Source organism: Arvicola amphibius, chromosome 3, assembly GCF_903992535.2.
Source record: "Arvicola amphibius chromosome 3, mArvAmp1.2, whole genome shotgun sequence".
NCBI classification, from domain to species: domain Eukaryota; kingdom Metazoa; phylum Chordata; class Mammalia; order Rodentia; family Cricetidae; genus Arvicola; species Arvicola amphibius.
The window spans coordinates 160,572,666-160,597,263 of NC_052049.1; the positions used below are offsets into that span (position 1 = coordinate 160,572,666).

General features: G+C 39.2%; 1 long non-coding RNA gene across 2 annotated transcripts; it reads right to left on the reverse strand.

Annotated features, from left to right (window-relative positions):
• Positions 1-383: 383 nt before the first annotated feature.
• Positions 384-20,896, reverse strand: LOC119810849. 2 transcript variants are annotated; one of them, XR_005284805.1, is made up of 4 exons: positions 20,781-20,896; positions 9,008-9,229; positions 2,167-2,276; positions 384-993 (listed from the first exon to the last, which is right to left on the reverse strand). It is a non-coding gene; the product is annotated as an uncharacterized LOC119810849 (long non-coding RNA). The 2 variants fall into 2 exon arrangements; XR_005284804.1 differs by having other exon boundaries at positions 2,163-2,276.
• Between the last annotated feature and the right edge of the window lie 3,702 nt (positions 20,897-24,598).

The following is a 24,598-nucleotide window of genomic DNA, read 5'->3' on the forward strand; positions in this document are numbered from 1 at the left end:
GAGATGAGGAGCCTTAGAGGCCTAATTATCCCAATGACCAAACTGCTTAAACTCTGGAGCCTGATAAGAAGAATCTAAATGCAAGTCACTCCCCTTGCTCATGCGGAGGAGTGTCATTACATCCTCTAGACGTATACTTAATGAGATAGTTTAGGTATTTGGAAAAGAAAGGAGCTTGATTACAACGGCCGGCGTAGTTAAGAGCGCATTTATTGTGCTTTTATGTATCTAAAATGCGCTTTGCAATCATAAGAAAGCAAATCTGCTGGCTGATAAACTCTTTTACTACAAAGATTCTCTCACACACATAAATCCCTTAGAGGATAACAAGTGTTCCTTATGATAACTATTATAATTATAAGCATTTGTCAAGATAACTTCAAACATCCTTATCGCAGAAAGCTTGATTGTAACAGCGGGCTGCTGGTTAGGAACTCGGTCCTATCCTAACAGCCTATCTGGAGCACTTGGGAAATGAAGAAGGGCTTTTGTGTTGACTGCTAAAATCCAAAAGGCGGCATTCATGGTGCAAGTCCCCCGAGGAAGCACGGTGAGAGCGGAAGCACCAGCTTTGAGGCCCAGGCTGTGTCCTCATTATCAGTCTCTTGGGATTAATAAGGCACCTGTGGCGGTGGAAAGGCAGTGACGGAGTCCAACACGGAGTGCAATTGCTGACCCTGCAGATCTGGGCCGTCAGAACAGCGCTACCTGTCAGGATGGCACTTCCATCACAAAGGGTGTGTTAATGCAACACTCTTAATTATGCTTTAAATTGGTCTGCATTTATTTTCACCTTAATCATTCAGCGAAACAAGCAAGTTTCCGGGGCAACTGGCAGTTGTTGTAATCACTCCCAGATAGAGTTGTATCCACTTCAACTCGACTCTAAATCATCACTAGTAGCCCTTGGAATCTACTAAAAGTTTGTTTCGTAAACCATCATCAGGAGGGCAGTTTCACGAATAGTCATCTTATGTCAACAGCCTTCTTGAGCTGAAAATAAAAAGGCAAAGCAGATAAAACACAGAATTTATGCTTGATACACCAACATCTGTTAAATTTGTAGATTTGGAGCAATGCAATTTGATGTATGCTGCAAATATGTGAAGAGAAATCATGACTTTAGCAGGTCTGTGAGAGGCTTTCGATGATATGAAAGGATGACCCTCTCCTCTAAGTCATGGAAGCTTCTCAGAGTGCAATAGCTTATGCTTCAACAGTTTATGCTTTCAGAAGTTAGGACGAAAGAACTGAATAAACATGATGCCACTTTAGGAAATGGCAAATGCAGTGTAAGAAGCCACATCATCTCTAGAAAGCCATCTTACCCGGGGGGTGGTAAAGTTCCAAGATGTGAAGCCCCACACTCTCACACAGGGTTAATGATTATTTATGGATCTTAAGCATACGGTGAAATTCAGAACTACAGGCACCAATTTCTAACTATTAAACTTTCAGTGATTACTTTTCTGATAGAAGTCATGGAAGGACCACAGAAAATACAACCAGAGAGGAAGAAGAATCTCATAGCATTGCACTCAGAGAAGGCATGAGTACTTTTGAATACTAAAACAGCATCAAGTTACTTGATGAAAAGTATTTTCTAAACTTCAGTGATTTAGTTCTGAAAAACAAACAATCCCAAACACATATGCACTAAAATTCTGGGGGGGGGGGGGGTTCCTCAAAGGGGAGTTCCTCAACAGTTGTGCATGGATAGTGTGCATAGGATCATTTATTTTAATTAATCTACTTTCTACATTTATAGAATACATTTTAATCATATTTTTACAATAAAAACAATAAAATGTCCTCTTCAAATGACTCAAGGATTGTACTCATATCTCCTCCTTTAGATACTGACAATGACAAACTCCATCTTACCACATGGATGGTAAACCTTTCATCCTGACAATCAAGACAGCTTTTACAACTATTGCTTGCCCACCCCAATCCTTGATTTTTTTTTTTCAGACATTTGAATCTAGATATAATCGGTCATGTCCAAATCTGACTTAGTGCCTGGACCCAAGTCATCTTTCTTGCTTCAGACGGCAATGCCAACTGGTATTCTGGACTTCAGAGTCCTGGTTTAGGTCACTCCTTGTCAGGAAGCACATGGGTATTTACATCTAGATATTAGGAGCATGTACTATACATACTTACTGCCCGTTCTCTGGCGTGGGTCAGATCTGCTCAGTGATTGCATTGGTAGTGCCAAAACTTTCAATCAGCCTCTGCCACTAGACACTGCAAGGGCAGGTCATGAGTCAAGACTAAGAGAAGAAAACAAACAAACTTATTTGTCTATGGAGTCAGAAGGTCAGTATAAACTGAGTGTAATCGTAAAGCATGTTAAAATAACAGTATACAGATTCAACAGAGTATGTTTGGGAATGTGTGTGTGTGTGTGTGTGTGTGTGTGTGTGTGTGTGTGTGAGTGTGTATGCAAGTGCATATTTGCATGCAATAATAAGTAATGAAAAACCAGCTATGAATTTGAAAGAGAGTGGGAAAATTCAGTATATGGGTGTTCTCAAGAGGGAGGAAAGGGAAGAGAGAAATGTTGTAACTAAATCACAATCTCAAAAATAAACAACAAAAACAGTCACAAGCCCATGAACAATAAATAAACTTAACAAAGTGTCGATAACAGAAGCCTGGACACAGAGAACATGATGAGGGCTAAATTGATAGTGATTTCTAACTAAAGATACTGCCTCAATACGATGGGCATAGTAAAAAAAAATGAAAATTTATGATTTACCTCTATCATTTTGTGTTTACTAATATATGAGAAAGATTAATTGAAGTGTCTCTGTTATGAATTCATGCTAAAACATTTCTTCAGCCAGTGTGACCTACATGATACATGGCACTATGACATGGGATTATATGTCACAGTGAATACGACAAAATTTAATTCAAGCTCATTTTAATTTCACAGGAAAAAATAATTGAGATTCATTTTTAAAAGCATATCACTGTTAATAGATCTGGTGGGAATCTTGTCTAAGTGGTTTTGCTTGTACTTTCACCTGAAACAAAATAATTACACATTACAAACACCACGATTATATTTGGGTTTTGTGGCAAACTGTATTTTTAAACAGTTGGCACTAAATCTTTATCTGGGATTAGTGACAAATTGTACAAACAAATGTTGGTGCTGCTGCGCTGCTGGTCAGCTGGTCGTGACGTTGTTAGACAGGGAGAAGGGAGTCCTCTCCAAGACACTGGTCAGCTGCACAGAAGCTCAGCTATGTCTGAGGTTGCCCACATCCTACAGCACTGGGACTCTGCTGCTGTTCCCTTGCTGTGCCCATATTCTCTCCACACTGTTCTGCCAGTGCTTTAGTTCCATGAAGGTATGAAGTCTTTACATCTTCTTACTTGTTAGAGTCTATGCATATGTTCCCCACTGATCCATGTTTCCTTGCTATTTATTGGTTATTGGTTGAAATATGCTCTCAACATAGGTTGAAGGCCTAACTCCTACTATCTCCGAATGATTTTATTTGGAAATGGTGTGATTGCAGATACAGTTAATTAGAATGAGGTCATTAGAGGGGAACTTTCTCTGATATAGTCCATGTCATTCTAAATCTGAAAATATGGACATATGGAGAAATTATTGTAAAGGTACAGGATGGCTGTATGCCATCTATAATCCAGAGGAGGGGCAGGAATTCTCTCGTAGTCTTCAGAATGGAGTATTTCTGTTTTTTTGATGTTGGACTTCAACCTCTGAGACCAAGACAATCAATATTGTTTCAGCTACTCAGTTTATAGTACTTATTTGATGGAGAATTCTCATTGGCTAATAAACAAACTGCCTTGGCCAGCCCTTAGGTGGGTGGAGTAGACAGAACAGGAAGAAGGGAGGTAGATGGCTCAGTCAGATGCCATGCCTCTCCTCGGGGAGACAGATGCAATGAAGCCAGCCACCAAGTCAGACATGCTGAATCTTTCCCGGTAAGACACTGTCCGTGGTGTTGCACAGATTATTAGATATGGGTTAGTAAAGATGTGAATAAGAGGCTGAAACTAATGGGTCAGGCAGTGTTTAAAAGAATACAGCTTCCGTGTAATTATTTTGCGTGTAAAGCTAACCATGTGGGAGCCGGGCAGGACAAAAAGCAGGCCGCCTGCAGCTCCTCACTACACTTATTTATGGAGGTCCAGGAGGCTATATACCATTTGTATGAAATATGGTATTTCCTGCTCATATGTAGACTTCTAGAACTTAAATAAAAATGTATTTATTTTGTATTCACATTTTCCATGTGGAAAAGTCCTCCATTTTAAAGAAGAAAAGCATGTGATCATATAGAAGTTCCTCCCAATTCCCCATCTGCATTTGAAGTATCTGTTTCTGTTCAGGTCCCAGGTAGACTTCACTATAGTACCTACCACCTTGAAGCAAGGATGGAACCCCTATTGAACTGCAGTTTCTCCATCAGTACTATGTGCTAGAGTTTATCACACAGGGGACTGGGAAGATGCCCCAAGTTAAGTATGAGCCATTTAACAATTAAACCTAAGTTCAAACACTCAGCACCAACATAAACATCTGGACATGGTGGCATGCAACTGGAATTCCAGCTTGGAGCAGGATGGAGAGGAGGATCCCTCTGCTTGGCAGTCCAGTTTGGCTAACTTGGTGAGCTCTAGTTCAGTGAGAGTGTGTCTAGAAACTTAAGGTAGAACTCAATAGAGGAACATGCAAATGTCAACCTCCGGCTTCCACATAAACCACACACATACACACACACACACACACACACACACACACACCATACAACAAAGATCAAAGAAGGAGGAAATTACCATACAGGATTATTCTAAAAATTAAACAAAATAACATAAAAGGAAGCATCTGAATTGCCCCCTTTAAGACCTATTTCATTTGCAACAGTGACTAATAACTCACAGAATTACAGGGAATAGTATCTCATCATAAAATTCTATGGGATGTCTGGAAAACTAGAAGATGAAGATGACTCAATTTTTATTCTGTATAACACTCAGGAATCACCTACGAATAATGGTTCGTGTTGTTTTTCTTTATAAGTGACATCCACTCACATAGTTCTCACCTCATAGGGGAGAATTTTCTGAGTTTATGCTGATCAGTGTGACTTACGATCACACTAAGTACCTTATTGCCACCTGCGAAGATAACACTAGAGTCACCTTGGTTCTTCACCTTCTCTGTCACTTACGTGAGTACTGTTACAGAAAATATCTCTAAGGCAGAGCTCCATCTCTGAGTGCTGAGAATGGGGTGTAGATGTGTTGAGATATAGGTGCCCTTAGGCCTCAGGGATGGCAGATAGTCTCTTCTCATGAACAGTCTTTCAATATGCCTGAGTTGTCAGTGAAAGTCTTCTGTTAAAATCTTTTTCCTCTTAGAACAGGTTTCCCCATCAATATTTGTGGCAAGGGAAACATGAGGCATCATAGATCAGGATATAGAGGAAAGTCAGAAATGTAGGCCAGGCTGTTAAGTTTCCAAGTCCCTCTCATAGAAATTTACTTCCATAAGCTACCCCCCACCTCCTATTTTCCATAGCTTCTAAAAACATGGCCATCAGCAGGGCAATATCCAAGATGTGTTTATGTTGCTGAGACTTTTCTTCCGCCAAACAATGGCTCAGAGTCGTCTCATAACACAAAACACTTTCTGTCTGATTTCAAATGTTTCCTATCATCTTAACAATCTGATATGGGTTTGAAGTGAAGGAACTTGGTCTAGAGAGATGTATGAGAGCTTACTATTCTTGCAAAGGACCTGAGTTCAGTTCCCAGCCCTGGCGTGTCAGGTTCATAATCACTTGCAATGTCCAGCTCCAGGAGACCCAGTGCCATCTCCTGGCCTCCATGGTCACCCACACTCATGTGAAGCCCCCCATGAACATAATTTAATAAATAAATACCTAACTAAAATGTACAGTCTCTTCTGGGACTTAAGGCAACTTTGTAACTGGGAGAGCATGTAAAATCAAAATGAAGCTTATACGCACCCGCTATACAGTAGCACAGAGTAAACATCTCAATTCCTAAAGAAAAAGGTGGGACTACAGCAAGGAAATACGACAGTCTCGGTAACAAAGCACAGCATAGGAAGCATTAAAACTTGTACATCTGTGTGAAGCACATGACTGCAGGTGACCTAATACAGGAATCATCAGGTTTGGAATCAGTTTTTCCACATGCCTTCTGCTATCTACAGTGTGTGTTAGTTCTCTTAGTCCGGCTCCACTCAGTACCTGCAACTTTCTTCCACAAACATGCCACATTCTTGGCATCTTCATTATTGCAATGTCTCCACTGTAAATTCTTGTTACCTCATAGCTTTAAGTGGCTTTAAGTGCCACTCTGGGCACTCCTACAGGGAATGCAATTCTATGAAACATTGTCTGACCGCCAACACCTTTCTCTGGGGTCTTGCTAGGAGCCGCTATGAACCTTGAACTTTTGCATTCTGCATGCCGGCAGAACTCTGTGGACAATGGAATATCCTGCAAATGGCTCTACAAGTAGCAGGACCCTTTGAACTGTGCATTCATTGGCCTCTGAGCACCTGGGCAGCTAACCTGGAAAATTACCTCTATAGGTGACACTCTACAAGAAGGACACACCCCACTTTGTGATTCTCTTTTCACGCGCTCTTTTCTCAAAAAGAGACCTTTCAAACAGTTCGCCCCTATATTCTTGATCCTTCCACAGGTGCAAACTTGCCCTTGATGTACCTTTCCTATTGTCACAGCATGAAATGTACCATTTTTTTTCTTTGATGGTGCTCATCTCTTAAGTAATTATAGCTACTTTATATGTTCTTCCTCACCTACTGCTTAAGGCATTTAAAATGCATTTATGCTCCCAAATTATACAGTTTTCAAATCCTTCTGCACTCTGCTGTTAGCTCCTGTTCTCACTGTAAAACAAACCAGCAAAACAAACCACAAATAGACATGCTGCAAACTGAACATCGTGTTATCTTCAAATGTTCTCTTTCAAATATTCTAGGCTGTTACTTTGATTCAGCCTTGTTCAGATTCTCGGGACACAATGAAAACGCAGCCAGGCCGTTTGTGAGAACAAAATGGGAGTAGCCTCTAGTCCAGGTCCCAGTAGAGACCTTAATATCAGCTGAGACTTCAAGAGCATCGTCTTTCTTTTCTGCATTTCCTGGTCTTCTGAAATCCAGTAGAGTGGCTTCATTACATAGTACTTACAGCATTCTCTGTCCCATAGTTCCAGACTCTTCCACATTCTTGAAACATATCAATTCCCATCTGCAGGTATAAATTTTATGTACTAGGTGCTTTTACATTTCTGTGATGAAATACTGGACAGAAGCAATCTATGGGGAGAAAAATGCATTTGGACTTGTGGTTGCAGATGGATTTCAGTCCGTCACAGCAGGGAAAATGGGGAAATGTGGCTTTATTCCTGGTGGCAAGAATATGAAGCAAAACAGCTGTTCATCACCTCAAAGCTGAATGCAGAAAACAGCAAGAATTTTGTATGTATGTGTGGGGGTGATTATTATTCAGTATATTTAAAGTCCTTCCTGTTCCAAACTAACCTTAGCCAAATCTTACCTCCTAAACACTTCACAGCCTCCTAAAATATGCCTCTATGCTAAGGAACACACAAGCAAAATATGAGCTTGTGCTTACCAGTTAGTGAAAATACCTAATGTGACACTAGCAACATCACTTGGACAACATGAAGTACAGACAGGATTCTGGAAAAGTTATAGTTATAGTTTATGTGTAAGTTATCCTCATTCTAATCATGGATTCCCTGGATCTTTACAGATACTTCTTGGAGGCATGAAGTTTAGATCAAGTAGCTGCAGTTGCTTAAATTGTCTAAATGGCACCTCTCTACAAGAGGGACTCTCCCTAGCATGTGGAGAACTCCCTACACTTTCCCACCAGAAGAGATGCAACAAACTAGTGGAAAAGGAAGAAGTGTGTTGAAAGACAAGGGAAAGCAAGTGATAATGAAAAGTTCTCTAGGGAAAGCTGGCCGGTGGCACAGGCCTTTAATCCCAGCACTTGGGAAGCAGAGGCAGGCAGATCTCTGTGAGTTCGAGGCCAGCCTGGTCTACAAGAGCTAGTTCCAGGACAGGCTCCAAAGCTACAGAGAAACCCTGTCTTGGAAAACAAAAAGAAAGAAAAAAGAAAAGAAGAAAAGATCTCTAGGCAAGGCAGCAGCAGCCTGAACCACATCTCATCCGGGGACCTGTAACAAAATGAAAATGGCATCCACTTATGTCAGTTAAAGCAATTTCAGCCTGAACTTTAAAAGCTTGACTGAAAATCCACACATGATTCTCCCAATATTCTAGGTAAACATTTTTCTTTATATAACAAAGAATCAAAATTATTGGAAATATAATTACTTACGGACACTGAAAACTTTTTGCAATACCCAGTCATCCATAAATTCAAACTAGTAACCATTTGAGGCAAGCTCCAAGGGAAGACATGACAGAGAAAAGTCAGTGCTGAACACATTTGGCAGTTTCTGTCATATGAGAATGGTGCATGCTCCAAACTGAAACTTTGACTATTCTAGAGGAGTCTTCCTGATTACCTCTCCACAATATATTATCTGAGAAGCACAAGTCACCTAGCAACTTACCAGGCATGGATCACAAATATTTGAATCCATTAATGGGCTATGTTATACCAGGGTTGTTTCAAAAAACCTGTAGGCAGGATCTCTCCAGCCTGAAGGGATTGAGGATTCCTGACTGATGGAACCCTTCCTACTTCACTTCCATCATGGAAGGGGTCTTCCATCCCACCGAATGGAGAGCCAACTGCCTAATAGCCTCTCTGCTAGCAGACTTACTCATTAATTTTCTACTGCTGGGCTTTTATGCTTGGAGCTGAGTGATAATGAAAAGGAATTGTCAGTGTAGTCCCCTTAGCGCATCCCAGGTCGATGTTCTATCGTCTTCCTTAGACACTTTAGGGACACTTACCATTGATTAGTTCATTCCAGATCTTGAAAGTTCAGTCAGAAATGAGTTGTATTTTCTTTACTGTTCAACTGCTGCTTGCTCTGTTTGAGGGTAGGTCTACATCAGTAACTTCATATGCTTCAACCTAATGAACACCTTCTTCAAGCAGCATAGCTTTTTATCTGATTACCAGTCAATTTTATCAAAAGGGAGCTGCTCCTTGGGCACGTCTGCCCTATCAATCTGAAAGTGTTAAGAATAAAACAAAATATTTATATGTATTTGCTGATTTGATTTGTTTTCTAGAACTGAAATAAGAGTGTTTCAAACAAATGGACAAAATCTATATTTCACCAGTGTTCTCAAAAATATGTTCCTTGGGTCTCTTTTACTGTAAACCAACAGCAAATTGCTATGCCCTGCTCAGCATGAAAGGATCATGAGATATATTGGAGACAAAAGAATTTTGCTTTTTAACTGGCTGTTCTGATTGACTAAAATAATCCTGCTTAGAAAGACATGCATGATGGAGGTATTAAAGTTTAGGATGCTGTTAATAATGAGTACCACTACTGCTGGTTTCTGATTTTTATTGCAGCTTAAATACCTTTAAACCCTCTTTGTTACTCAGATTTATTTTCTCTTTTATTATAATTACAGTACTGGCTTTCTCTCTTTTCCTTGTTTTGCTATTGCTTTATCATGTTCATTTCTTCTCCTCTAGTTTCCATAGGTTCTGTAACCCTGTGAATATCAACTTTGAGCAGAGCTGTTGTGTGCCACTATTGTCTGTGAGACATGAAGAAATGTCTGTTTACTGCAGATCTAACACCAGACCAATGTATGAAAGTCACTAAGCCCTTTTTGGTGAACTATTAGTTACTTATGGAAACATCAACAAGGTTTTGCTTACAGGAGCAGGAATATCTGAAAGATAGCTAACTGTGGTACCAGAAGCCCACTCCAGCATGGATGATGTCCCTTGAAATCTGGAACTCTGGAGCTACTGACCTATGTTCAGGCAGAACAACACGGCAGGGAGAGTCTTTTTCAGGCAGCTCAGATGGTCTAAGCCTTTTTTTTTTTAGAAGGATTGGCTTGTGTACTTCTCTTCCAGACAGGTATACTTAATCTGAGAGTGTCTCTCAAAAGGCTTTACTGCTTATATGAGCTCGAGGAGGTAAGAACCCAGAGAATTTGGTTAGTTTCAGAGACTTCCTGATGCTCATGGATTGTTCGCTTTCCACAAAGGAGATTGCCTGAGAGATGGACTATTTAACCTCCCTTTAGAATATTCTGTGTCCTAGGAGTCTCCCACCATGATGAAATACTATATCTCAAGAAACTTCTACCCAACAAGACTTGTGTTACAGCTCTGTGCTTCCTTGAGTGTTTCTTTGGAATATATACAGTGATAAAATGAGTACATACATACTATCTCCTATCACTCTCCAACATTTGAACTCTTTTATTTAGCCCTTAAAATCAATTTTCAGTTTATTTAAATTAATCAAAATTGTTGGAAAGGTTATTTTCTTTTTATGTTTCTGGAACAGTGATATATATATTCTTTAACTTTGAAAAACATTCTTTGATTTATTGTTTTGACCTTTTAATTGTTTGCAAAATAGAGAGAGATTCTCCAGACATGTTCATCTTAAGTTAAGGCCAACATGAAAATTTCTGATTTTTTTAAGCTCTAAGCAAATGGAAATGAAACACACAGAGGACTGAGTATAATATCTTGAAAATTCCTGACATTTCATCAGAAAAAAAAGGAGCTAAATAGTAAAATTAGAATATCAAAGAAAATAATTAGTATAAAGCTATTTATTTTTTAAAGTCAACCTTGAAAATCATGGCTTTTCTTTTCCTTTAAAAAAGAAACACTTAAGAAGTAAAGATATACTAGTAAATTATAAACATTTATTTTATATATCTTAAGCACTGCCTGTGATTATTTTGAATTAAATTATAGATATTTACAGAATAAATCACTTTGAAATAGAAACAGAAATGGTTTTATTAAAGGCCTGCATTTAGCCAGGCAGTGGTAGCTCTCAGGAGGCAGATGCAGGCAGACCTCTTTGAGTTCAAGGACATCCTGGTCTACAAGAGCTAGTTCCAGGACAAGCAACAAAGCTACACAAAGAACCCTATCTCGGGGGGGGGGGGAGGGGGGAAGCCTAAATTTAAATAAGATATTTCTTCATCTAAAAGAACAGTTCAATTTCTTTAGTGTTTGTTCTTTTGTTTATTTCTTTCTATTTTGAGACAGGATCTTACTTATAAGGTGGCCTCAAATGCATGTTGGTATTATTGATTCAGCCAGATGAGCGCTAGGATGGTAGAAATTTACTGCCACAGTCCATTTTAAAAGGCCATTGTGTGTGTGTGTGTGTGTGTGTGTGTGTGTGTGTGTGTGTGTGTGCAGTGTGTGCAGTCTCTTACATTTGGTGCTCATTTTGTAAAGCTCATCATAATGCTTTATCTATACAATTTTTAATGAAAATGACTAAATGAGTTGATATTTTGGGGAAATCACTGAGCATCTTGTGATGTAGATCTTAGATAGCCTTTTCTTTGCAAACACCAAGAGCATTGCCAGTTTTTCACAGAACATATGCATTAATTGAAAAGCAAACTTTAACTTAAGGGAAAAGTAAACTTAAAGCAAATATTCCCAAAAAGATGCTGTTTCTATAGTTTGCAAATTCTTTATAAAACTAGTAGACATTTGTTTATGAATATGAAGACCCATGATATTAAGAAAACTGAATATATGAATGTTGTCTTTATTATCTGACTGGATATCCAGCAGAAGCAGAAGCTTAAATAAGGTTAGTCATAAGTTTGAAAATAAGAAAAATAAATTACTTTCAGTGAGCCCTACTGTCAAATTCACCTAGAAGAAATCAAGCAAAGATAAGAAATGTCACTTAAAAGAAACAGTTTTTCAGATCCACAAATCTCTATTATAACAAAATTGAAGAAGTGAGCAAGTAAAATATTAGCTATGTCAATCAAAATGGAGTTGCTAATAGCCCAAGATGTACAAAAGGACAATCATGGAAGGAAAAATCCAAAACTAAAACTAGGTCAACTGCCTTTTAAGATGTAAGATAAAATGGCAAAAATGTCCCTGTCACCGTGTAAATGAAAAGTTTAAATTAGCTTTAAACAATTAAACACTCAAGTCAAACGGCCAACTGTCTTTGATTGACCACGATCTTCTTTAGGAAATACTTTGTTACTTTCACCAAATGGGCTGGTCCATCTGTCACTGCTATATGGCCCATACAGCGGTTCATTTGCTTATTACAAATGTATTAATTGACTTCCAGGGTTCACACTGTAGTTTCAAAAGACTGAAGCTATCTGAGGGTTTCTTGGCTAAATGACAACCCTGCCACAATGAACTCTACCCTCCAACTGTGATCCAAATTAGGCCATTCCTTTCTTGAATTGCTTATGTCAAATATTTTCTCATAGCAACAAACAGAGAAGCTGATGTATCTATCAAGTCTCACAACAAGTTGCCTATCTAAACAGGACACTAATGGCAATCAATTATTTTAATCCAAATTCGCGCACTGTTTCACAGCTCTTTAGGGAGCTACCATACAGCCTCTTAGCTTTAAAATGGCTATCATGAGGAAACATTAATGAACTTTAGCATGCCAGTTGATTTGTGAGCATGTTTCACATGGAGAGAAGGACAGATGCCAAGCTCAATTCACATTCATATGATTCCTCTGATCAGTCATAACAAGACTCAGTTAAAATGGGATTGCCATTAGAAGACTAAGTCACAGGGCAGATGTGATGCAGGGAAATGAAAGGCTCTAAACCATTCTGTGTGTGTGAGAGGTGTGGATGAGCTGAGTCCGGTGGCGTTACAGCAACAAGCCATTATGAATTTCCTGGCATAAACCTGCTTCTTCTGCTGTTTTTCCATGGTAAGTTGACTGTCTCCCACTCAGCATATGCAGTTTCCTTATTCTCTGACACCCTTAGTTCAGTGCAACAGTTGATTCTCAGTATCAGGGCCTGAAAACATGATATAGCTAAATCTCCACTGGGTACAGGGAGCTAAGGAGGTGCTCAGTGGGACCAAAAATAAGAGGATTTGTTAACATGTATAATGCTATCAAATGTGATAATTTGTACATTCATATACAACAATGTCAAATAAAGTCTGTTGAATGAAATAGGCAAAGATATAGAGAAAGTGGAAGTTTGTTATTGTCTGAATAGTGATGTTTTTCTTGATAGAAAATACTATATGAAGTGCAGTTTTTTAGGAGATGACAGGAAAAAGAAGAAAAAGTGCAGGCTCTGCCTGCCTCTTCAGGCAAGTCACTATGCTTTCCAGGATTATTCTACAACTGTCTTAATTACAGTAATGTTCAGGTCCTATGATACCAAATGATAGTTTTGTGACTTCCCTGACTTTTTTTCTAGAGCACACAGACTGTCAACATGCTCTCTTCTCCGTTAAAATCACTGACCTATGTTGGTACCCAATCATCTTCACAACTGCCTTGGGCCCAAAGTATGTGCTTTGCTTGGGGCTGGGAACACATGGGGGTTCCATCTGAGATCCTAAGCCGAGGCACTGCCAGATTGACCTTTCTGATAATGGAGGACAGCAGGTGTTCTGACCGCTAGTCTTATTTCTGCCAGAACAGAAATCATAAGTGGATTATAAGTAGAATCTAGTGAGGTTTATATTTGTCTCTATTTGAAATATAAAGGGCCATGTGTCTTAGCCAGCTTTCTAGGAGTAAGGAGACAAACAGTTAAGCACAACTTCTACACAAGTGCTTCCCCGGTAAAAAATTTTCAGGAAAATACAGACATGCAGCCCATTTGGGGAAAGGAGTACACAGACTTTGAAATACTTAGTTAGAGCCAGGCGGTGGTGGCTCACACCTTTAATCCCAGTACTCGGGAGGCAGAGGCAGGCGGATCTCTGTGAGTTCGAGACCAGCCTGGTCTACAAGAGCTAGTTCCAGGACAGGCTCCAAAGCTACAGAGAAACCCTGTCTCGAAAAACAAAAACAAAAACAAAAAAAAAAAAACAAAAAAAAGAAATACTTAGAAAAGTCAACAGCACTCAAAGTCAGCCTTATTTGATTTTCTACCCAAACTAGAAGTAATGTTGTTATATAACATTGTGTTAAGTCTCAACTTCCACTTATGAGTTTTTTCCAAGAGTCTTAAAGTAGTCCAAGCAAATTTAAACAGTTGAATATATATATATGAAAAATGTTTCCATTTTCAAAACAATAAATAAAAGAGCTTGATATTGTGTTATAGATTGATTGTGAGATTCAGAAAATGAGATTAATTCATAAATTTTCTACATAAAACATTATAAAAACATAAACACTTGCCCTGATAATTTTATTTTTTAAACTACAATATATATATACATAGCTATTGAATATAGAATTCTAATGGCCCTCATGCATATTGTGCTGAACATGTTCTCCAGGCAGATCTCTGTGATTTCAAAGCCAGAATGGTCTATATAATGAGTTCCAGAACAACCAGGGTTAAACACTGAAACCTATCTTGAAAAATAACAACAAAAACAAAACAACAAGAAAACCTAACACCCATGGTCAAGAACCCATTGCTGTCTAAGTAATCAGAATTCCCATGATAACCTTACAATCTCAGTCTTATGATACCCCAAGGATGTCATTACATCGTGTGATCAGATGTATTTGTCAGAAGTGATTATAGCTCCTCATCAGGTAACCTTGAAATAAGAACCCAAACAAGTAATACCCATTCTGTAGAAGCAGAGTTTTCTCAAGGTGGTTTTAGAAGAAAATTCAGAGGAAGATTAAAAGCATGATGAGAATCCAACACGAGAAACACCCTCCATCCTGGCTGGGAGAATGAAGGAGATATGGATGGACAAAGGAGCAGAAGTCACTCCCCTCTCATAGTCAGTGAAGAAATGTCAGTCTCAGCCCTACAGCCATGAGAAGTCAACTTCTGACAGCAATCTGAGCCCATGTAGAGGCAACAGCTCTCCAGAGATTGCAGGAAAAAGCCCACCCCTGATGACACCTGGACTGTGACCCTGTGAACCCTCTTAAGAGAAGCCATCCTCCCATTAGATGAAAATCAAACAAGTTGCTGTCATGTTACGTTATCACATGTGACAATTTTTATGTAGCAATAAAAATCTAAGCTATCTGTGACTTACCAGGTAGTACCCCATTCCCCAATTTAAGAGCCTACACCTAGCTCTAGTCGGTTATTGTCATGGGAATGTGAGTTCAGTGTTTTATGCCTTCTGCGAGATTCTAGAAATCATTCACTTTCAGTTTGGGTTATTTTTGTTTTCTGAAATTAGTAATCAAGTCAATAAAAAAGAGAAATTGTTATGCAAGCCAAATAAGTTGTGTCTAAAGGCAGCCTGCTTGAAACTATGGACTACGCAATAGCTAATCCCCAATAGTAGATAATAGAATAATCTACTATTCCTGTGTCAATAGTAGACTGGCTAAATAGTGCTAGAGTGTATTTTTCTTTGTGTCTTAAATAATAAATATTATAAACACTGAAGCACACTAAATAGCTTCTAATTTCTCAGAAGGGCAAATGAAAGATTTGTGATTATTAATGCAATTAAGTTTTTATGTAAGACATATTCCAAAGAAGAAAATTATAGGATTGGAAGTTTACATTGAAATTTTGCCATGGCAAACTATTAGGCAAGTAAGTTAAAAATAACATTATTGTTATCGATGTTTGTCTTCTCTCCTTTGAGTAGAGAAAGAATAATACTGTGTATAAAGTAGAAATGGTTGTGATCTTGGTGACCAGAAGACGAAATACTTTTCCAAATCACTGCCTTGCAGTCTGAAAAATTCCTTTTGGGGGACCTTAATAAAGATAAAATGGACTGTTCCCCAGTAAAAATAGAACTTCAGGACTGGTCAGTATGAAGCAAAGATGGTTTAACTAACAGCTTTTCTTAATACCGCCTTTAAATACCTTAAGCATGAAGGTAGAGACTGTGGAGTTCCCAGATAGAAATGTTCCCCAGAGCATGGGTGTGGGCCTCTCAGAACAGAACCATGGTTCACTAAAAGACATTTTTACCATGGATTTTTGAAAGCATGAAATTTAAGGGGCAATGGTGCTCAGAAAAGATATGACACCCCTGAGTGTGAGAGAGCACCTCTCGAGGAAGAGTGGCACTCCACTGTCTTCACACTGGAATTTGGTGGGGTTGACACTATTATCTTCAAGGGGTTGCTAAGAAACCTAAATGAGATCACAGGGTGATTCTGAGTGCTGCCTGTTAGGATTACAATTGGCAGCAGATACAGATCTCAGGGATGTGCAGAAGTATGCTATCTTCACAACAAACACAGAGAACAGTCTTTCTTGAGTGAGATGCCCAAGAGTGGGGCCCTAGCCATGGTCATACATGGTTAGATGTATGGTTAATAGCCATTGTGATATTAAATATCTTTATATGAAATGAATATTGTCTCTGCCTTCCCAACAAATCTGTTTATTATAATGCTTGGCTGGGAAGAGGCTTCAACCACTTCCCTTCCTGTGTCCTTGTAATTCTCAATCTCTCTATCATGCCTTGGTTTTCTTCCTGTTCACACGGCGTTACCATAGGCAAGAGTGGCAACCGCAGGTGCAAGCTGCTGGGGTTCTGTGTAAGCCTTAAAAAACTCTGTGTACCTGCCGCGTTTAGAGCGCAAGAAGACCTTAATACTCCGGAAAGCTTAGTGATTCCGAGAGGGAAGGTCTGAGTTACCTAAGGTGACGAGACTGAGGCTTTGACTCTGGCCCTGGCCTTGGCCACTAATAGTCAATCGCTGTGTGCGGCTTAAATCCTCCTTTTGCTGCTCTCAGTCGATCCCAAGGTATCCCTGACACGTTCAGGGTCCACTTCTTTGTCTGTCTAAAATTTTTAACACTATAGTTCACATTCTTTCTCATTGCAATCTCACACGCAGAGAACCAAGCATACTGTTGAGGTATACTTGTCACCTTTTCCCTTCTAAAATGCAAGGCTGCACATAGCACCTTGTGTATCTTATAAACAGAAAATACATTTTATTTGTATCCCTACAAAATTTAGTATGATAGTGTATGTATTTAGGGATTGCATACGTGTTAATTAAATTACATTAAAATATTCACATCAATGATTCAACACTGTTCAACTATAAGTAAAGATAAAATAAGAGAGAAACCACCTAACTCATTTATTGTAAATTTATATGGGCTCTACACGATCCTTTGCTTGAATTTTATTTTGGTTTATTGTATGTGTGTTTATTTACATATTTCTTTTCAGGCTTACAAACCAGATAGCTACAAGGATAAGAAGAAGCCTGCCAGGAATGCAGACACTTCAAATAGCACAATTATGCGTGCCTTGTCTTAAGAGTGTTTCCTTTCCTTAAGCAAGGTGAATTTCCATTGCAACCTGGTAGCCTAGAGTCCATTTGTAAAGCACACATGGGCTTCTGGCAAAAACAAATCACAAAATTGCAACAATAAATGTACAGTATGTGAGCCCACATGCAAGAGATGGTTTTCGATGTAGAATCTCCTTCAGCCAATGGCTTTTGAGAGGTTGGATCAGGTTGTGATGGAGAAGTGTCTATGTGTTACTTTCATTATTAATAAAGAAACTGCCTTGGCCCTTTAAGAGACAGAAAATTAGGTAGGTGGAGTAGACAGAACAGAATTCTGGGAAAGAGAGGGCAGACGCTTCAGGCAGTCGCCATGCTTCTCCTCTCTGAGATGGACACAGGTTAAGATCTCTCCTGGTAAGCCACCCCTCGTGGTGCTATATAAATTACTAAATATGGGTTAAAGCAAGATATGAGAATCAACCAATAAGAAGCTACAGATAACGGGCCAGGGGCCAGGCAGTATTTAAATGAATACAGTTTCTGTGTAATTATTTTGGGTAAAGCTAGCCGGCCGCCGGATGGTGGGACGCAGCCCCGCCACTCCTTCTACAAAGTTGGGTGTGGCCTTGGATGCCAAAATGGTGCTTGCCCACTGCTAGCTCACTCTCTCCTATTTCTCACCTGGGTGCTGGGTTCCATTCCTGTTTCCCATGCTTGCAGAGGACTGTTATCTGTGAATTCCCCCTAAATAAAGAATCCCTTTATTATGCTCAATTCTGAGCTAGTGTGAGATTACTTTATTCACTTTGGCCTTCAGATTTTATTATAACCATGATTTTGCCTTTGTGGACAGGAGAGAAAGCTAGGAAAGTTAATTTAGCATGTAGATTGCTGCATGGTAGAATCTCACATTATAGAGAAAAAAAACTTTTTTCTATACCCTATTGTCTTAGTCACTATTCTAATGCTGTCTAGAGATACTATGATCAGAACAACTCTTAAAGAAAGAAAGCATTTCATTGGGGACTTGCTTACAATTTCAGAGGCTTAGTCCATTATCATTATTGTGGGAAGCATGTAGCATGCATGGCAGGCACAGTACTAGAGACATGGTTGAGAGTTAACATCCTGTTCTGCAGGCAGAAGGAGAAAGATTAGATCTCACATGGGCTTTGGTAACCTCAAAGCCCATTCTCAGTGACACACTTCTTCCAACAAGACCAGCACTTTCTAATCCTTCTAATACTATTAAACAGTTCCATTCCCTGGTGACCGAACATTCAGATATAAATATATAAGCCCATGGGATCCATCACCTACCTAAAGGCAAATTTATCAATCTTCATTTTATTTGGATGTTAATGCCCTGCTTGTCTTGCCCAAGAGCTGGTGATACTGCAGAGCAAGTATCATGATATAGTCCTCCTGAGGGGTTGCAGTTTTTCGGCAACCGCCTGCAAACTGGTTTGCGCCACCCAAGCGCTGCACTTGCAAGGGAGATTTAAAAGCGTCTCAGAAAAGAGTAGGCCAGGCGGGCAGAGACTGTGCGGGCCTGTGGAGTTTAAATCCATGTGGGGAGGCAAACGATAGGGTGCGTGGGGACTTGGAGTCAATCTGAGGTGTGTAAAGAGAAAATATAAAGAATTTCAGCAAGAAAAGCCACTGTGTGTAATTTACATTAAACGCTGCCTCCACGCACAAGGCACAGGCCACCGCTGAGGGAGGGAGGGCTCGCGCCAAGCCGCGCTGGCGGCAGGCAGCCGAGCGGGGAAAGGAGGGGTCCTAAAACCAAACGTTGGGCGCCAGATGATGGCGTAAATCACAAACAATCCCACACCAGTTTGGAATTATGATTAATAGAATGGTTATTTATTTAAAGGGGAAAAAACTTACAGATCACCGTCCCAGACAACAGCCCTCTGCGCAATCAGGAAGGGAGCATAGTCGTCAGAAGCGGAGCCGGAAGCCAGAGAGTGAGCGGAGGGAAGTGGCCGCATTTTTAAAAAGAGAGACCACGCCCCAATGGGCTGGTATCTCAGCGGCTATTGGCTGAAGGAGCAGAAGGAGCTCCCGCAACAGTATCAGGCTAGCCTGACACTTTAAACATGTGTTTTTTCACCTGCTAATTTTCTCTGCTGTCTACCTACTGTTGATGTCGAGAATATTAGATTCTGTCTTCCCAGGAGCTTTGCACTAGTGCAGCTCAAGGGGGAATGGCTGTGTATTGTCTGAGTTTCAAGAAAAAGATTCATCCCTAGGAAAAAGCGCTTCCCTTGCCTCTGGACATGTAAGAGGTTCCTTGTGGCCTAGAAACTATTCGGTAGCTATGAGAAGACATGCTTTATACTAAAGCCAAATCACTGAAATGAGGACACGGGAGGCTAGAAAAGCACCCTAGTCCTGATTAACACTGTTCTGACTGAAGGTAAAAGCCAGAACCAGTCAACTTTAGACTTCTTGTGCCAGATAATAAACTCACATGGTTTAAGCCGCTTTCATTTGCATCTTTCTTTACATTCTGTTTACTGCATTCTGACAGAGATGCAGTTTTTCCTTCCTAGTGAGTAGCTCTGTTTAGATGAGCAGCCAGCTCCCTAGGCTGGCTGACTAAAAGTATTCTTTTTTGAAGTTTAGAGGTAGGCAGCTTGCAATCAGGATACCTGGTCAGGGTCAAGTTAAGGTTACATCCCTCTTCCTGATTTATGGGTGGCTACCTTTTTACTGTATCCTCTCATAGTACAGAACTCAGATCTTGTGCAGTTTCTTTTGGTTTCACTATGGAATTAATCCTATCATCTCATCTAACCTCAGTTACCTCCTGAAGCCTTCACTCCCAACACCATCATACGAAAGTCTGCAGATTTCAACCAAGGAACTTGAAGCGAACATAAATATTCAGCCTGTAGCAGTTTAGATCATGCAATGAGAATAACTTACCTAAGGTATTTGCTTAAACCTGTAGCATTCAACATAATCACAGCACACTCAGACTTATAATTTTCAATTAACAGGAAGGCTCGGTTAAAAGAAAATGATGATTTAAGGGACACTTAAAATGAAATCACATGACTGTCTTTCTAAGCTTGAATTCTTTGAAAGCTGAAGCTAATCTTGCATAGTTAAATATTAATATTTGGCTAGTCCCAGACCCCTCTAGTGGTTTGCTCTTCACAGAATGCTGTTAATAAATATTCCATGGTAATGCATGTCGATAATGCTGACTGTGTAAGGGCCATATCCACTTTATCCCAAATCAAACAGCAAGACATTGAGATAAAAACCTGCCACCTATTTTATGACAGAGAAATGGAGAAGGCTCTGTTACTAAAGTGAAGAAATCTTTATCACCCACCATAGGACTGTGTGCTCTGAAGACTCACCCAGTCATGTGTTCTGCACACTCTTCTTATGCAGTCACTTCTGTGCATAGAGTTTGTACTTCCACATTCTTGTTCTCATCAGGCGAATTTGCAAGCTCTCTGTGTTGACATTCCTATAATCTAAGGTCCAGAAGTCACTGACTTAACACCTGCACAAGGCTCACAAAGCAGAAGTTAAAAAGCCTGAAAACTGTGTGCATCTGGCATAGAGGACACAGAAACCCTTTAGGTGTGTCGTTTAGCGGGTCCATGGTCTTCTCTATGTACATTTTACCTAGTCACTCACCAGCCATCTATCTTGTACTTGTGAAATAGTTGATTGTTGTAGAATGGAAGGAAACAGGCTAATGACATATTACAGAATAAATGGACAGCGAGGAGGCTCTGTTTGTTTTGGGAGGGGTAGGGGGTGAAGAACTTTATCTCATATTTGAAATCAATCTGCTATTATTACTGTGACTTCACAGGACAGAGAATTCAACTCAGTCTGAATGAGGCTCAAACCACAAACCAACTTGGCCAAGTATTTGATTCCAAAAGAGCAGAGTTTCATCCAGTCTGATAAGAGACATGCTTAATGTCATTTGGACTTCATTTCTCTATTCTTTTCTTGTTTCTCTACTCAGTTATAACCTGCACATCCTCTAGTAGGCCTTAGATCATCACATCTTCATTGCTAAGATGATCAGAAGAGAAGACACAGGCCTTTCTTGCTCATTTCAGAAAATATCTTCTTGCCAACTGGGGGATGAAGCTGAGGGGTAGAGAATCATTTGTCTAACATGTACAAGACTGGACCTGGGTTCAACCCCAGCACAGCCAAAGCTACTCAAAGCTCTCCTTGCACTCTACACACACTGTCCTGGTCTGTGTCCATTCCTGAGTCTATGACCAGAGCAATGTAGCTCCAGTGAACACAGAGCCAGAAGCAGTCACTTCAGAACTGAACTAAGAGTAAGAGAATGTGATCACAAAAAAATAAAAGTACAACTATTTTAAGACGTGTGTAAAAATGGATGCTGAACAGCAAGGACAAGATGTCCATTATTATCTATCTACATATAAAATCTAAAACATATATAACATTCATGTACAAGTAATTTAAATAAACTAAACTGAGGTCCATTCTTCTAAAATGTTGTTAAATTAATTTATTTTATATCTTCATGCAACATATTTTGATCATAGTATTGCCCTTCCTCCAACTCTTCTCTGATTCTCCCCACATTCCTAATCACACAACTTTATGTTTTTCTCTGTGTTTCAAAAAAAGAAATAAAAAAACAAAAATCAAAACAAACTAACAAAAGCAAACAAATAAAATTTAGCAGACTATTTGAGGCCAGGCCTATACTGATGTCTATAATATCATAACGATTAAAAGCAGTCAAGAAATTGATGTTAAAAGTTATAATTTAAGCAACCATACAGAAATAAATGGTGGTATATGATTGTAATCCCAGAACTTGGTAGACTGAAGCAGAAGCATTGTGACTTCTGGGACAGTCTGGACTATACAGTAAGATGCAGACCATCCTGGGCTACTGTAAGCCATCTGTCTCATAGAAAAAAGACAAACCAATTAACCAAGTAAACAAACCAACAGCCTCTGTCCCAGAAGGCTAGAAAAGAGTGATAGAAATTTGAAAAAGAAAGCAATTATCCAGTATTAAACATACTAAATTTATTATAGAGAAAGGTACTTGGATAAAGCAGAAATAAACAAGGAAAATATTAATTCGCATTCATCCTTTTTGTGCTAACTGAAGTTCCAAATTAAGATGAGGCAAGTGAGAATGTGGAGAATAATTTGGCCAGGACTATGTGATCAACAATTGAAATAATTTTATAAAGGATCAGATAAATATCAGTGAAGACTCAGCGGAAACCTGGGTGCTTTGGATCTCAAACAACCTATTTTTGAGTCCATATTTTGTCACTTATTAACTGTTTAATCCTAAAAAGTTGTGTGTTCATTCTAAACATTCCTTTCTTTGCCTAGGAAATAGAGCAACTCACAATGGTTGCCATAGTGTTTTGGCATAAGAAGCAGATGAGGTTATACAAGTCATGTGATGAAACAGTTAATCAGTCATTACTCAACTCATACTCCCTTTGTGATATGTTGTCTGTAAGAATGGAGGGTATCTGAAGACTCCAAGAGGTAAAGATTGAATCCATGAGTCAGAGACCTCAGGAACGAGACTGACCTGGAGGTGCAAAGACTGGATTCATCATCAGATGTGCTGGGTGGTTTATTGTACAAAGGGATGTCTATTTACAGGGAGGAGAAAAAAAAGGGTGCTGGGAAAGAGAACAGAGATGACTCTGTTAGAAACAGTATCACTATTCATATAACTTTCTTTATTTAAACTATGATTAATGTTGTGTAGTTATCAACCTTTTATACCATTAAAAATATTCTGAAATCAACTGGAAAGGTCAATAAAAGTGATTGTAATTTATGTAAGTATCATGTGAACTTTCTTTTAAAGTAAATCATGCAAAAATAATGCTACATAAGGAAATATTTAGACGTCTATAATGTATTGATACATTTTAAATTACTTCTGTATGCTATGTCATTTTAGAGTACACCAAAGGGCATAATTCATTCTCAGTAGGATTTATCATAAATACATTGTGAGCACCACAGACTCTTACCAGCTTCTTAAGCTATAAATCTAATCACCCTTATTTCTCTATGATTTCACCCCCCCACCCCCCCCACACACACATACATATCAAACACACATACACAATCCAAAACACAGACTATTATCACTGAGATCCTTTGTTCATGAAGTTTACGTGTCACCCAGAGTGGTCCACTTTGTGTTCCCACTACAATTCTTCTAATCTCAGGGAGTCATCAGCTACCAGACTCCAGCATCTTTTTGATATAGGCTACTGTCATGCATGCTCTTCTCCAATCCTTCTTTTGAAGCACAAATGTCATCATGCTCGTCCAATACTTACAAGCCAACAGCTGTTTCCTGTTGACTTTAGATGGAATCAAATTCCATAGTCCCTGCCTGGCTGAGATCTACTGGTGATGCCTCATCTGTCACTGCTCTCTAATCTGCACGCACCACCAGCTTTCTGCATTCTTTGCAGCTCATCGCTTACCCTCTGTCTTCTGCACTTCTGCCTAGACATGCCTAAACAGCTCCACTCTGAACATGAATTCCTGTAAGTAAAAGCTTTAAGTTTTTCCTTCCTCCTGGAGACCAGACCTCCATCTTAGTACACATCTAAAATGTTATCTTTTCTCTTCTAATTCACTTGTCATGACAATTTCCACACACATAATTACCAGCTTATTCTCTTTCCCACCTAGCTGCACAGTCATTGAAGACCTTGGTGTTTTGTGTGCAGTCAAAATTTCTGTGGTAAAAATAAATAGATGGATCTACAGTGCTGAAAGAACAGAATTATTTATTGGATAAACTGAATTTTGAAACAGTTTTATAAAATCAAGGAGGAATCATTTGAATTGTTGCTGTATTAATCATTTCAGCCATTCATCTGGAGAGTCCATTTACATCCTGCAATATGAGATATATTAAAAGTATAAAGGGCATTTGTACATTGGAACTTTAGGCAGATGATTCATGTTTATATTAACTAAAATAGGTAGTCCTCCTTTTAAGACTCTAATTTCATATGTGCATTGACTTCATAGCCATACACATGATTTTAGAAATTATGAAAGCTGTTTTTCACAAATAGATCTATTTGCTACTAAATTTTTGGCAAGAGAGAAACTGCAGTTTCCCTGGATTCCTTCTTCTGAACTCATTTGCAATCCAAATACT